This window comes from Silene latifolia, chromosome Y, assembly GCF_048544455.1.
Source record: "Silene latifolia isolate original U9 population chromosome Y, ASM4854445v1, whole genome shotgun sequence".
Classification (NCBI taxonomy): Eukaryota; Viridiplantae; Streptophyta; class Magnoliopsida; order Caryophyllales; family Caryophyllaceae; genus Silene; species Silene latifolia.
The window spans coordinates 60,606,560-60,618,430 of NC_133538.1; the positions used below are offsets into that span (position 1 = coordinate 60,606,560).

Genomic DNA, 11,871 nt, shown 5'->3' on the forward strand with positions numbered 1-11,871 from the left:
ATGCAGTTTGTTGGGCGGCCTTGGGAACACTACACGGGTGTGCCGGCTTCCATCAGGGAGCGTTTGCGGCCTCGCAGCTCCCTGCGTCTGTACTTGGAAACGGCGATTGAGCCGGTTTGGTACTTGGGCGAGCGTCTAGTTCGCCAGTGCTTTACCGAGACTTTCGTCGTGCCGGTTGACCCGCCTAGGGTGTTGTTCCAGGAGTCAACTCCTGACGAGGTTGAGGAGCACCTTCACGGTCGGGGAGGTGAGGAGCTGTTGCTGCGGGACGCCGACTACGACACCTTCCGGTTGTCGAGGCTTGCTTGGTACCCGATCGAGGTATGTTTTCCTCTTTTCTTTTGTTTTTATTGCCTCTCTTGATAGGAGGGTTTGTCATTTTTGATGTGGATCCAAATGGCAGGGAGTCGACCCGTTGATGAGGACTCAGCCCCCAGCTTTCCTGACGGAGACCACTTTTCAGGGGCCGGGTGGAGAGGAGCTTCAGTTGCGCTTACCGGAGCCCGCGGTGGCCGAGATGGCCGATGCCGGCATGGAGTGGAGGTTGACTGTTCTGAGGGTGAGTTCTTGACTTGAACATTCTCTCCATTTATACCTTGCCTTACATTGTTTTGAAGGACATTTTTGTTTTGCAGGTGAAAACTGTTAGTCACCAGGACTTGTGGCGGATGGCCAACCGCTGGAGGGCGCTTGCTAGTGACCTGGCTACAAGGGAGGCTCGGCTTTCTCAGGTACGTTTTGTGTGTTATTTTTGTGTATTTGGTGTTGTATTTCACGTTTTTAGATCTTGAGGATCTTTTATTGTGTTTTGCAGGGCACTGCGGATCCGGCGGAGTTTGCTCGGGTCCGTGCTGAGTTGGAGGCAGCCAGGTCGATGATCGAGGCCCAGGGGTTGGGGATTACCCGTCGAGACCAGGAGTTGAGGCGTCACGAGGACGCGTTGCGGAGCCGAGACGCGGAGATTGCCTCTCTGAATGCTCAGTTGGCTGCAGCGGAGGAGCTTCACGTCGAGATGGAGCGTGAGACGCTGGAGAGTTCCCCTGAGAGGGAGTCTGAGCTGGTGGTGGTGTCTGCGTTGGCGGCGACTCCTAGTGAGACCAGGACTGGTCCGACGGGAGACGTCGAGTAGTTGTTGTAGTTTGTCCGTGTCTTGGACTCTTGTTTGTACATATTTACATTTTGCGTGAGGCGGTCTGTATATATGTGTTTTTGGATTGTGGTTTATTTTGTGATTTTTGGCTTTTTTGTGTTGGGTTTCGGAGGAGCGCTACTGTCGTGTGTTGTTGATTCTCCTTTTGCTTTGCACCGTTCTGCATCATTAGTCGTAGAAAACAGAACAAAGATAGCACATACGCAAAAACGTAAACACGTAGAAGCATTTGGTTGAAAACACGTAAAGCATTTGCTTGAAAATCAAAATTAACCAAGATAACTTGAAGTTAAAATTGAAATTTTGAAAATTCCGTGACAAATCGTCGCGTTTGGAATTCAAAAGGAATTGATTTGAGAATTTGGGCAATTAACTCGTGTCGTAAATTAAATTGCACCGAAATTTTTTGAAAATTCACTCGAAAAAATATTAAACTCAAACCGGCAGGAAAAAGTTTTAGAAAAGGATTTTTGCGAGTATATTTGGCTTTTGATGTAAAGACTCGAATTTGTGAGTGCTTGAATTTTGAGGAAAATTGATGTCGTGTTATCAATTTTCGATTTTGATTTTTGCCGGAAAATTGCGAAAAAGCGAAAAATTTTCGGCATTTCGACTGACATGGAAACGATTGGTCGGGTTTATTTTCGGATGCTATATTCTATTTTTCGGAACAATTGTCGTTGGAAGCACCTAGACCAAAACACAATTTATAACTTCACAAACAACTCTACAATTAGTAAAGAGGCAAGTAAAGGTCGGATCCCAAGGGACGGGAATTGAGATGAGATTTCTATTGAAACTAGTGGTGTCTTAGGGGTGTCACAATTTGGGTTGATGTAGAAGGTCACTAAACTAAATAGCAATGAAAGTAAATAAGCAAGATGAATTGAAAGGGTTGTAAACAATTGATAAAAAGCACTAGGGTGTCATGGGGTCATAGCGGATTCATGGGAATTGATCATAAAAACATGTTCTCAAATTATAAGCAAGCAATTATTGTTGTGATGGATTGAGTTGGGTTATATCTTACAATCCTAGGAAAGTTTGGGTCCTGGAGCCGAATCGATTAGATTGTACAACACTTACAAGTCGACTTAGTCTTCCCTACTCAACAACAAGCATGGTCTAATGAGACTCGGGTTGGTTTATGTCTTACAAGTCTCATTGAAAAGATAGGTGATGGGTAAAAAATGCAAGGATTCATAGGCTCACATTTCATCAAACATAACATGTGCATGAGTTGAGATCAAAACAAGCAAGCAAATAAACCATGAAAGCATATTAATTTAAGCATGAATCATTCCCCATGTTGGTTTCCCCTAATTACCCATTAATCCTAGCTATGGAACTACTCACTCATTATCATGTTGAACATGCTAGCAAGGTTGTCAATCATACCAACAAAGTGAAACATGATGAACAAATGAAAGTAATTAGCAATAATTAAAAAGGGATTAAGAGAATTATACCTACTAATGATTCCAATAATAAAGCAAAGAATAATAGAAGTACTTGATGCTTGATTGAGAGGTTGTCAATCTCCCAATAATAACCCAAATAATCTTCAATTACCCAAAATAAAGGATGAACAAAAGAGAGATTAAGGAAATAAAACTTGTATTAAAACTTGATTAATTGTTGATTATAAAACTAAAGAGAGATTTGATTGATATTAACTACTCTAAGAATTGATAATAAGAACATGCTCTTCTAATTAGACTAATGGGGTATTTATAGTGGAAATTAGGTGGATGCATTAGGGTTAACTAAGGGCTTAAATGACGATTAAGTCCCTACTTAGGGAAACGCCGGTATTTTCTGAAGGAAGGGCATCTTTCTTGAAGCTTGAAGAAACGGATTTGCGCTGTCTTGGAATCCGTACGTCTTAGGCACGGGACGGCCGGATTCAGGAGTTTCTGCCCGGGCGTCTTTGGGAGAAGACGGGCGTCTTCTGGGTACTGCTGCCCGGGTGTCTTTGGTAGAAGACGCACGGATTGTGGTCCTGAGGGACGGGCGTCTTCAGGGGAAGACGGGCGGATTGCTGCTCAGCCGTGTTTCTTCTTCTTTTCTTCCCTTTTCTTCATAAAATCCTTAGGGATTTCCTTGGGGATGCAAGGATCTTTCCTCATCATTGCCCAACTATTATAGTATGTACAAAGGCCTTCTAATCTTGTCTCTCCTTGATGTTTGGTCATTGGATTCAATCAATTTAGTCTCATTTTGCCATGCGAATTTAAGGTTTGCACTCCTTTCCTACCAAGGACACAAAACCTCAAATAATATGAAAAACAAAGAACTAAAGACAATAAATGACCCAAATATGCACTAAAAAGCATGGGAACAAGGCTAATTCGGGGAGTAAATGTGCGCTACTTATGGTCACATCAAATATCCCCAAACCGAACCTTTGCTCGTCCCGAGTAAAGAGGTGACAAAGACTAGGACCATTATTTAAACTAACCTAATAGCATAGCCGATATGAGACAATTAGCGGGTCTCACTCCGCCCCTTCAACTCAAAACAAGACAACCATGAGGTAGGATGCCTTCTTGCAAGGCAAGGTGGGTCTTGCCAAAATGGCGACACATCCAAACATTAAGCACACAAAATCAAATAATGGATGCATCTACAAAAGGAATAGCCACTCCCTCATCAAGTGGCGGAGGCAACTAAAAGAGAACAAATTTAAGAGCATATATTCTGTCACAAATACTAGTTCAACAAATTACTAAGGCTAAGAGGATGGCACTAAATCACCTCCAAATGGTGTTAAACTAGACTACTTTCGTCCTCAATTTCCTAATACTTTTGTCAAGAGTGATCGGATGGTTATGGAATGATGATCCCCATGATACTAGTAGCATATGACATGACAAGTCTCGAGTTCTCTACAAAAGTAAAGGTCATGGATCGTCCCAAGCTCGACAAAGTGGCTTGACAAAAGGGATTTTTAGGAATGAAATGCTCAAATCGTTATAAACAAGGGTGGATATGACTAGTATTCAAAATTTGACCTCATTAAACTTTCACATTTCAAAAATTAGAGATGGGGTTTGTCCCTTCCGTGCTAATGTCCTTTGCTTTCGCCAATCGCTTATTAGGCAACCGGTTAACCTCTAGACAATAGCTTTTCGGGGTGACAGTCACTCTGTCTCTGAGCGGTTGAATTCACAACCGCGTGGGCGCCCAATTCAATGGATCCCTCTCCAAAGCACATCGAAGTGGTACACCTCCATCAAAACAACTAAAATTCTCAATATTTCAACATTTCATAACAATTGAGGTTTCCTTGGCAATAAAACGTTTCCACATACAAAATCTTTGAAATGAGCACTTCAAACTTATTGATAGAAAGTATTTTTTGATTGCCGTACCACAAGGTCAATCAAGGTCACCTAGACAAGTTAACCAAGTCCACATCGCATCACGGGGTTGGATAGGTGACTCACATGCAAACCCTTGACTAGGCTTTGGGTCATGGGTCAAAAGACACTAGTATGACACTATCTAGGGTGTTTTACAACCATTCTAGTAGGCGAAGTCTTAAGTTGAAAAAGTATTTGTAATGGCTTAGTTGCTCTTGTCAAAGTTCTCACTTAGGCATTTTTCAAAATATTTTATCTAAATGCAACTAAATGCCATGATGAAACTATTATATACATCCTAATACAAGTGATTCTACCAACTAATATGACATATAAACTAAATGCAAGTCCTAAGTTCGCATTGTTATACCGCATCAATCAAAATAAAGCCACATAGTCATTAACATAAAGAGGAAAAAGGAGATTGGAAAGATCATACCATGCGGTCTTCAATATCCTCATGTCTCGGATGTGGCGTAGTCGATCAATGTGAAAAAGGATAGAACAAACACAATATATATAATAATATATACTTGACTACACTACAAAGGAAAATAACATGTTTTTGGTTTTTCAAATTTCAAATTTTTATGGTTTTTTTCGAAATTTTTCAATTTTATTGGATTTTTTTGAGTAAAAGTTAGGTTAGAATTCCCCATCCCCACACTAATATGGGCATTGTCCTCAATGGCCAAAATGATGGGAAATTATGCAAACATGATGCATGATTTCTATACTAAATGCAAGCTACACTAATCTACACTACATGATGCATGGTTTTTGTTTATGACGGAGAGGATAATTTAGATTACCTCTCGTTGTGTATGTATGTACTTCCCCAAACCGAGTTAGACATTATTGCTAATGTCCTAAGGTTGGGTGTAGTTCATGCACACATTATGCAATGCATGAAACTAAATTTGTCATTTTGGATTTTAAAAAGTGGGAACAATAAAATGAGAACACCTCAATGGGGCCGAGGTGTTAGTCCTCTATGGTGCTAGGACTACTCCAACAATGATCAAGATTAATAAAATACAACAAAGAGAGAAGTAGACAAACCTCAAGAGGGTAGGAGCCTCCATAGTTTGTTAATCTTCCATCATATCATCACTATCATCGTCTTCCTCACTAGAAGTGGACTTATCACCACTTCCCTCTTCACTTTGTAGTTCACCTTGCTCATCATCCTCTTCTCCTTCTTCACTAGCTTCTTCATCAATGTTATCATCAACAACCGCATCAACCGCATCACCAACAACCTCATCATTACCCGGAGTACCCCTAGATGCACTCGGAAAGAAGACTTCCCTATCCGCCCAACTAGGCAAAGGACATGAAGAGTCAAGTAGTCCTTGCCTAGCTAAGTGAAGGAGGGGTGGATATTGGGCTAAGTAAGCATCTTCCCGGTCCTTGAAGGCTTGCTTGTGCATCTCTTGCATAAGAAGAGTCACATAATCTTTGCTTGCTACAACACCTTCGCGCTTGAACTCTTGGTACTTGAAAGGATAGGGTGGTGTGACAATGGAAGAGGAGGGCATTTCAATTTCACCCTTTTGTTGTTGGATAATGTATTCGGCCTCTTTTGAAAGGGGAAGGAGATAGTTGGTCCGGTGGACACTTAAACGACAAATCTTCGAAGGCAAAATAAAAGATCTAGCCTCACTAGTGAGCCACCCATACATGGTGTCAAGAGGGTTATGAGAGACCCACTTGTACTTGTTTATCATAGTATCAATATCAATGAGATGACCACCCTTCTTTGCCTCATACTTGTTATCCTTGTTGAAGATAGGATCAAAGTATTTAGCCAAAAGAGTGACTAGACCTCCATTCACAATGACGGTAGTGCCTTGCTTCCCACAATCAACATTTAGCCATCTATCCCCCAAAAGTCTTAGAGAGTTGAAAGGCTTGGTGAATTCCCTTCCAATGTTCAAGGCCGACTCAAGAAGAACAAAATCGAGTTTGGTGAAATGGTTGGTGTCTTTTCTTGCAATGATGGTGTTTCCTACAACCTTGTGCCACACTCTAATGCCCGGATGGTGGACTAATAGAGCGCGACTAGCATGAAAGCTCTCAAATTTCCTTCCGGAAATCGCCTCCCAAAGAGGGTCGGGTTAAATTTGCCAACATTCTTGAAATAACTCGGTGAATCACTAAGACCCAAAACTTTACCCATTTCCTCAAAGGAGATGCGCCTACTAACATTAGCTAGGCGAAACTCGATGGTTTCCATAGTCTCAACCTTGTTAACTTTCAAAGAACTCAAAAATTCTAAGGTAAGGGAGGGGTATGTCAATTCTTTTGTTGTAAACAATTTCTCCAACCCCATGGCTTTAAAGAAGGCTCTAGTTTGCTCAAGGACACCCAACTTATCTAAGGCATCTTCACAAATAAACATGGTGGATAGAAATGATTTACTGGCAAACTTGGCAAAAGTGTCCATATGGGATTTGGAAATGAAAATTACCTCCGGATAATTCGAAAGTTGAGCAATTTCCGGAGTAGTAGATGTTGTTGCTTCCATGGGAGGTTGTTGTTGTTGCACCTCCAAGTTTGGGCTAGCTACCACCATAGCCAATGCTTTCTTTGCTTGAAGACTCTTTTGTCTTAATGAGAGTGCCTTTGGTACCTTTGCCTTTGTTGCTTTTGTTTCTCCCTTTGTCTTTGCCATTGAAGAATAAACCAAGAAAAGTGAAAAATCTTCAATTTCTAGTGCACCCAAATCGATTAAAGATGAAAGGCTTTGCTTTTATGAATTCAAAAATCGACTCAAAGGTTGAAGATTTTGTGCTTGGTTTTGATTTTTGTTGAAAGAGTAGTGATTAATTTGTTGTTAAAAGGATGTTTTGATTTGATTTTGGTGAATGTTGTTGAGGAATCTTGTTTTTGTAATGGAGAGGATGAGGGTTTTGGAGTTATGGGGTTTTTGAGTAGTGTTTTGAATGAAGGAATGAGGAAATGAATGTGGGATGAGGTTTAGAATAAACCCAAAAAATTTGAAATGCAGGGGGGAGACGGGCGGCTTTCCTTCGGGACGCCCGGATTCTGTCTGGATGGGCTTCAGAATTCTCGCCTAAAGACGGGCGGATTTGAAAACACGGGACGGGCGTCTTTCAGAGAAGACGGGCGGATTCCTTTGCAGGGATTTTTCTTTTTTTCCTCAGCCAAAAAGACGGGCGTCTTCCCTTCAGGACGGGCGTCTTTATGAAGACGGGCGGATTCTATTGCAGGACGCCCGGATTCGTTAACAGTAACAAAATTTCAGAAATTCAGCTCAGAAGGACGGGCGTCTTTTGCCCAATATGCCCGGATTGTCTGAAGACGGGCGGATTCTCTTGAAACCGCTCGGGTTCTACCCCTTTTACCCGGATTCAGTTCCATCCGTGTATCTTGCATATCCCTTGTCATTTTTCATTCTTCAAAATCTCGTGTTCTTCATTGTGGGGGCACTACTAAGGCATGAATAGCCTAGGCAATTGCTATCCCCACACTAAGCTAAAGCACTACACATTAATTGAAATTATTAGTCCCTCCCTCACTTCTCTCAAACATGATAATCATCTTGATCAAGGCATAAAAAATCCAAAAATGACAAAAATGCAAATTAAGAATTTAAAATGCGAGTTAGGGAGTTAGAAATATTTACAAATGGTGGTTTAGGGAGGACTCCACCAAACTCTCATTCTTGATGAGATGTCAACGGGGCATGTCCAAGGTGTTGTTGATATTGCTCAACACCTTGAAAAAGTAATTAAAAGCTTGTTCATTGTCGTGATAAAGTTCTTCAATAGATCTTTGCCCTTGTTGTCGGTCTTGATCGATAGCATTAGCAATGTAGGGATTGAAAATCCCTTCAAACTAATCATCCCAAAGACCACAAACTTCATCCACTTGATCACTAAAGATCTCTTGAGTTGATAGAGACAACTCTCCCAATTTCTTGTTTTGGCCAATGAGGCCATCTTCTTCATTGCTTGACTTTGGTGAGCTTTGCAAGCTCTCTTTGTTATAATTCACTTTCTCTTTGAATGGAGCATCTTCAATTTTCTTCTTCCATTGGAGTTCCGACTTCTTCCTATCATCCTTCCGGCTATAATGATCGATCATGAAACATGGTTCATGTAAACAGGGAGCTCTCATAGTCTTGTCAAGATTGAAAGTTATACTCTCATCTCCCACTTCTAGAGTGAGCTCTCCATGTTTCACATCAATCACCGCACCCGCGGTGTGTAAGAAATGTCTTCCTAGAATGATTGGAATGTTGGAATCTTCTTCCATATCAACAATAACAAAGTCCACCGGGATGAAAAATTTCCCAATTCGTACGGGAACATCTTCTCATATCCCTAATGGTGTCTTCGTCGATCTATCGGCCATTTGAAGTGTGATATTGGTGCATTTAAGCTCTCCCATCCCCAAACTTTTACTCACCGAGTACGGCATAACACTCACACTAGCCCCTAGATCACATAAGGCTTTGTTGATCGTGGTGTCGCCAATGGTACACGGTATTGAGAAGCTTCCCGGATCCTTGAGTTTTGGAGGTGAACTCCCTTGAAATATTGCACAACTCACCTTAGTGAAGGCGATAGTTTCAAGCTTCCGGATCGACTTCTTCTTTGTGAGGATGTCTTTCATGTATTTCGCATAGGCCGGCACGTGATTGATTAATTCCGTGAAAGGAATTGAGACTTCCAAATTCTTCACAATTTCCATAAACTTTCCAAGTTGGTCATCAAATTTGGGCTTGGCTTGACGACTTGGAAAAGGAAGTCTAATCACAATGGGCTCCTTCTCCTTGACCTTGTCTTCATTTTTCTTTGGAATTTCTTCCTTTGATGATTCTCCATCTTTGGAGTTTTGCATAATTTCTTCCTTATCACTAGCTTCCACAACTTCATCCTCAACTTGCTTCTTCGGTGCTTCATACCTTGTACCACTTCTCAAGTGAATGGCACTAACCGTTTCATGTCTTGGGGGATTAATTTGAGGTGGTAATTGCCCCTTTTGTGTTTGTGAGCTTGAAGATGCTAGTTGAGTTAATTGGGTTTCCAACATTTTGGTGTGAGCTAGGATGTTGTTGATGGTGGTTTCCTTTGCTTGACTATCTTTTTGCATTTGAGTGAAAAATTCTTGTTGATTCTTTTGCATTTGGAGGACCGCTTTTTGAACATCAAAACCTTGGTCATTTTGTTGATTGTATGGATTTTGATTTTGGTAACCTTGGTTTTGGTTGTAAAAGGGTATTTGATTTTGGTTTCTCATGGGAGGTGGGGTGTATGTTGTTTGAGAGTTTTGAACATTTTGGCTTTTGTATGAGAGATTTGGAGGGAATTTGGTGTTTTCATTGTAATAGTTAGAATAAGGGGTACCACTCTTGTATGCTTGGAAAGCATTCACTTGTTCATTTGTTCCCCTACATTCACTTGAGTCATGTCCCAAAGTTCCACAATTCTCACATATCCCACTTGGGATTGATGAGGATGCCGTCATGGCATTAACATGATGCTTTGGTGATTTCGAGGCTTCTTCAAGTCTAGCCATAGCTTTTTCAAACATCAAATTGATGGTATCAATGTGAGCACTAAGTTGAGCACCCAATTGAGTAACGGAGTCCACTTCATGCTTTCCTCCTCTAGTAGCCTTGCGAGGTCTACTATATTGAGAGTTATGGACCGCCATTTCCTCAATTTTATTCCAAGTTTGATTGTCATCAACTTCGGTGAACATTCCATTTGATCCCATGTTGAGAATGTTCCTTGAATCTTCATATAGACCGTTCCAAAATTGTTGTACCAAGAACCACTCGCTAAGTCCATGGTGAGGACATGAGCGACAAATTCCCTTGAACCGCTCCCAAGCTTCATACAAATATTCTTCATCCCTTTGCTTAAAACCCGTAATTTGAGCTCTTAGCATGTTAATCTTTTCCGGTGGGTAGAATTTTTTGTAGAAAGCTAGAGCCAACTTTTTCCAAGAACCAATTCCGAGAGTGGCCTTATCAAGGCCCTTCAACCATTGTTTCGCGGTGCCAATTAGAGAAAAAGGAAATAAGACCCATCAAATTTGGTCTTGAGTTACACCGGTTTGAGAAATCGCATCACAATAGTCACAAAAGGTCTCCATATGAGAATGAGGGTCTTCACTAGGCATCCCCCCAAATTGGCTCCTTTCGACTAATTGGATAAATGCGGATTTGGTAATGAAATTTCCGGTTAGATGTTGTGGTGTGGGAGTACCATTGGGTATGTTCTCCTCGGTACGGAATGTGATGAAAACTTAGGCATTGTGGGTTGATTTTGTGTTGTATTTTGTGTTGGGTTCTCCTCACCTTCTCTTGCAAAAGGGTTTATGAACTCAATAGTTGGTTGAATATCTACAACCTCACTAATACCTCTCAAATTTCTCCTAGCAAGCCTTCTATTGGTTGTCAAAGTTCTTTCAATTTCACGATCAAAAGGTAAAAAATCACCTTGTGACCTTCTAGACATGCAAAATATCAAACAACTCGAAAAGAATTAGAACAAACCTTGAGGAGTTTTACTTCCTCAAGGCAAAGAAAGACACAACTAATAACAATATAAGAAAATCTAAATCAGGATAACACCGTCCCCGGCAACGGCGCCATTTTTTGTCGGGTTTATTTTCGGATGCTATATTCTATTTTTCGGAACAATTGTCGTTGGAAGCACCTAGACCAAAACACAATTTATAACTTCACAAACAACTCTACAATTAGTAAAGAGTCAAGTAAAGGTCGGATCCCAAGGGACGGGAATTGAGATGAGATTTCTATTGAAACTAGTGGTGTCTTAGGGGTGTCACAATTTGGGTTGATGTAGAAGGTCACTAAACTAAATAGCAATGAAAGTAAATAAGCAAGATGAATTGAAAGGGTTGTAAACAATTGATAAAAAGCACTAGGGTGTTATGGGGTCATAGCGGATTCATGGGAATTGATCATACAAACATGTTCTCAAATTATAAGCAAGCAATTATTGTTGTGATGGATTGAGTTGGGTTATATCTTATAATCCTAGGAAAGTTTGGGTCCCGGAGCCGAATCGATTAGATTGTACAACACCTACAAGTTGACTTAGTCTTCCCTACTTAACAACATGCATGGTCTAATGAGACTCGAGTTGGTTTATGTCTTACAAGTCTCATTGAAAAGATAGGTGATGGGTAAAAAATGCAAGGATTCATAGGCTCACATTTCATCAAACATAACATGTGCATGAGTTGAGATCAAAACAAGCAAGCAAATAAACCATGAAAGCATATTAATTTAAGCATGAATCATTCCCCATTTTGGTTTCCGCTAATTACCCATTAACCCTAGCTATGGAA

General features: G+C 40.9%; 1 non-coding gene across 1 annotated transcript; it reads left to right on the top strand.

The window, feature by feature from the left end:
• Nucleotides 1–10,333: 10,333 nt before the first annotated feature.
• LOC141636847 (small nucleolar RNA R71) lies at nt 10,334–10,440 on the top strand. The gene has a single exon (XR_012541427.1). It is a non-coding gene; the product is annotated as a small nucleolar RNA R71 (small nucleolar RNA).
• Nucleotides 10,441–11,871: the final 1,431 nt, after the last annotated feature.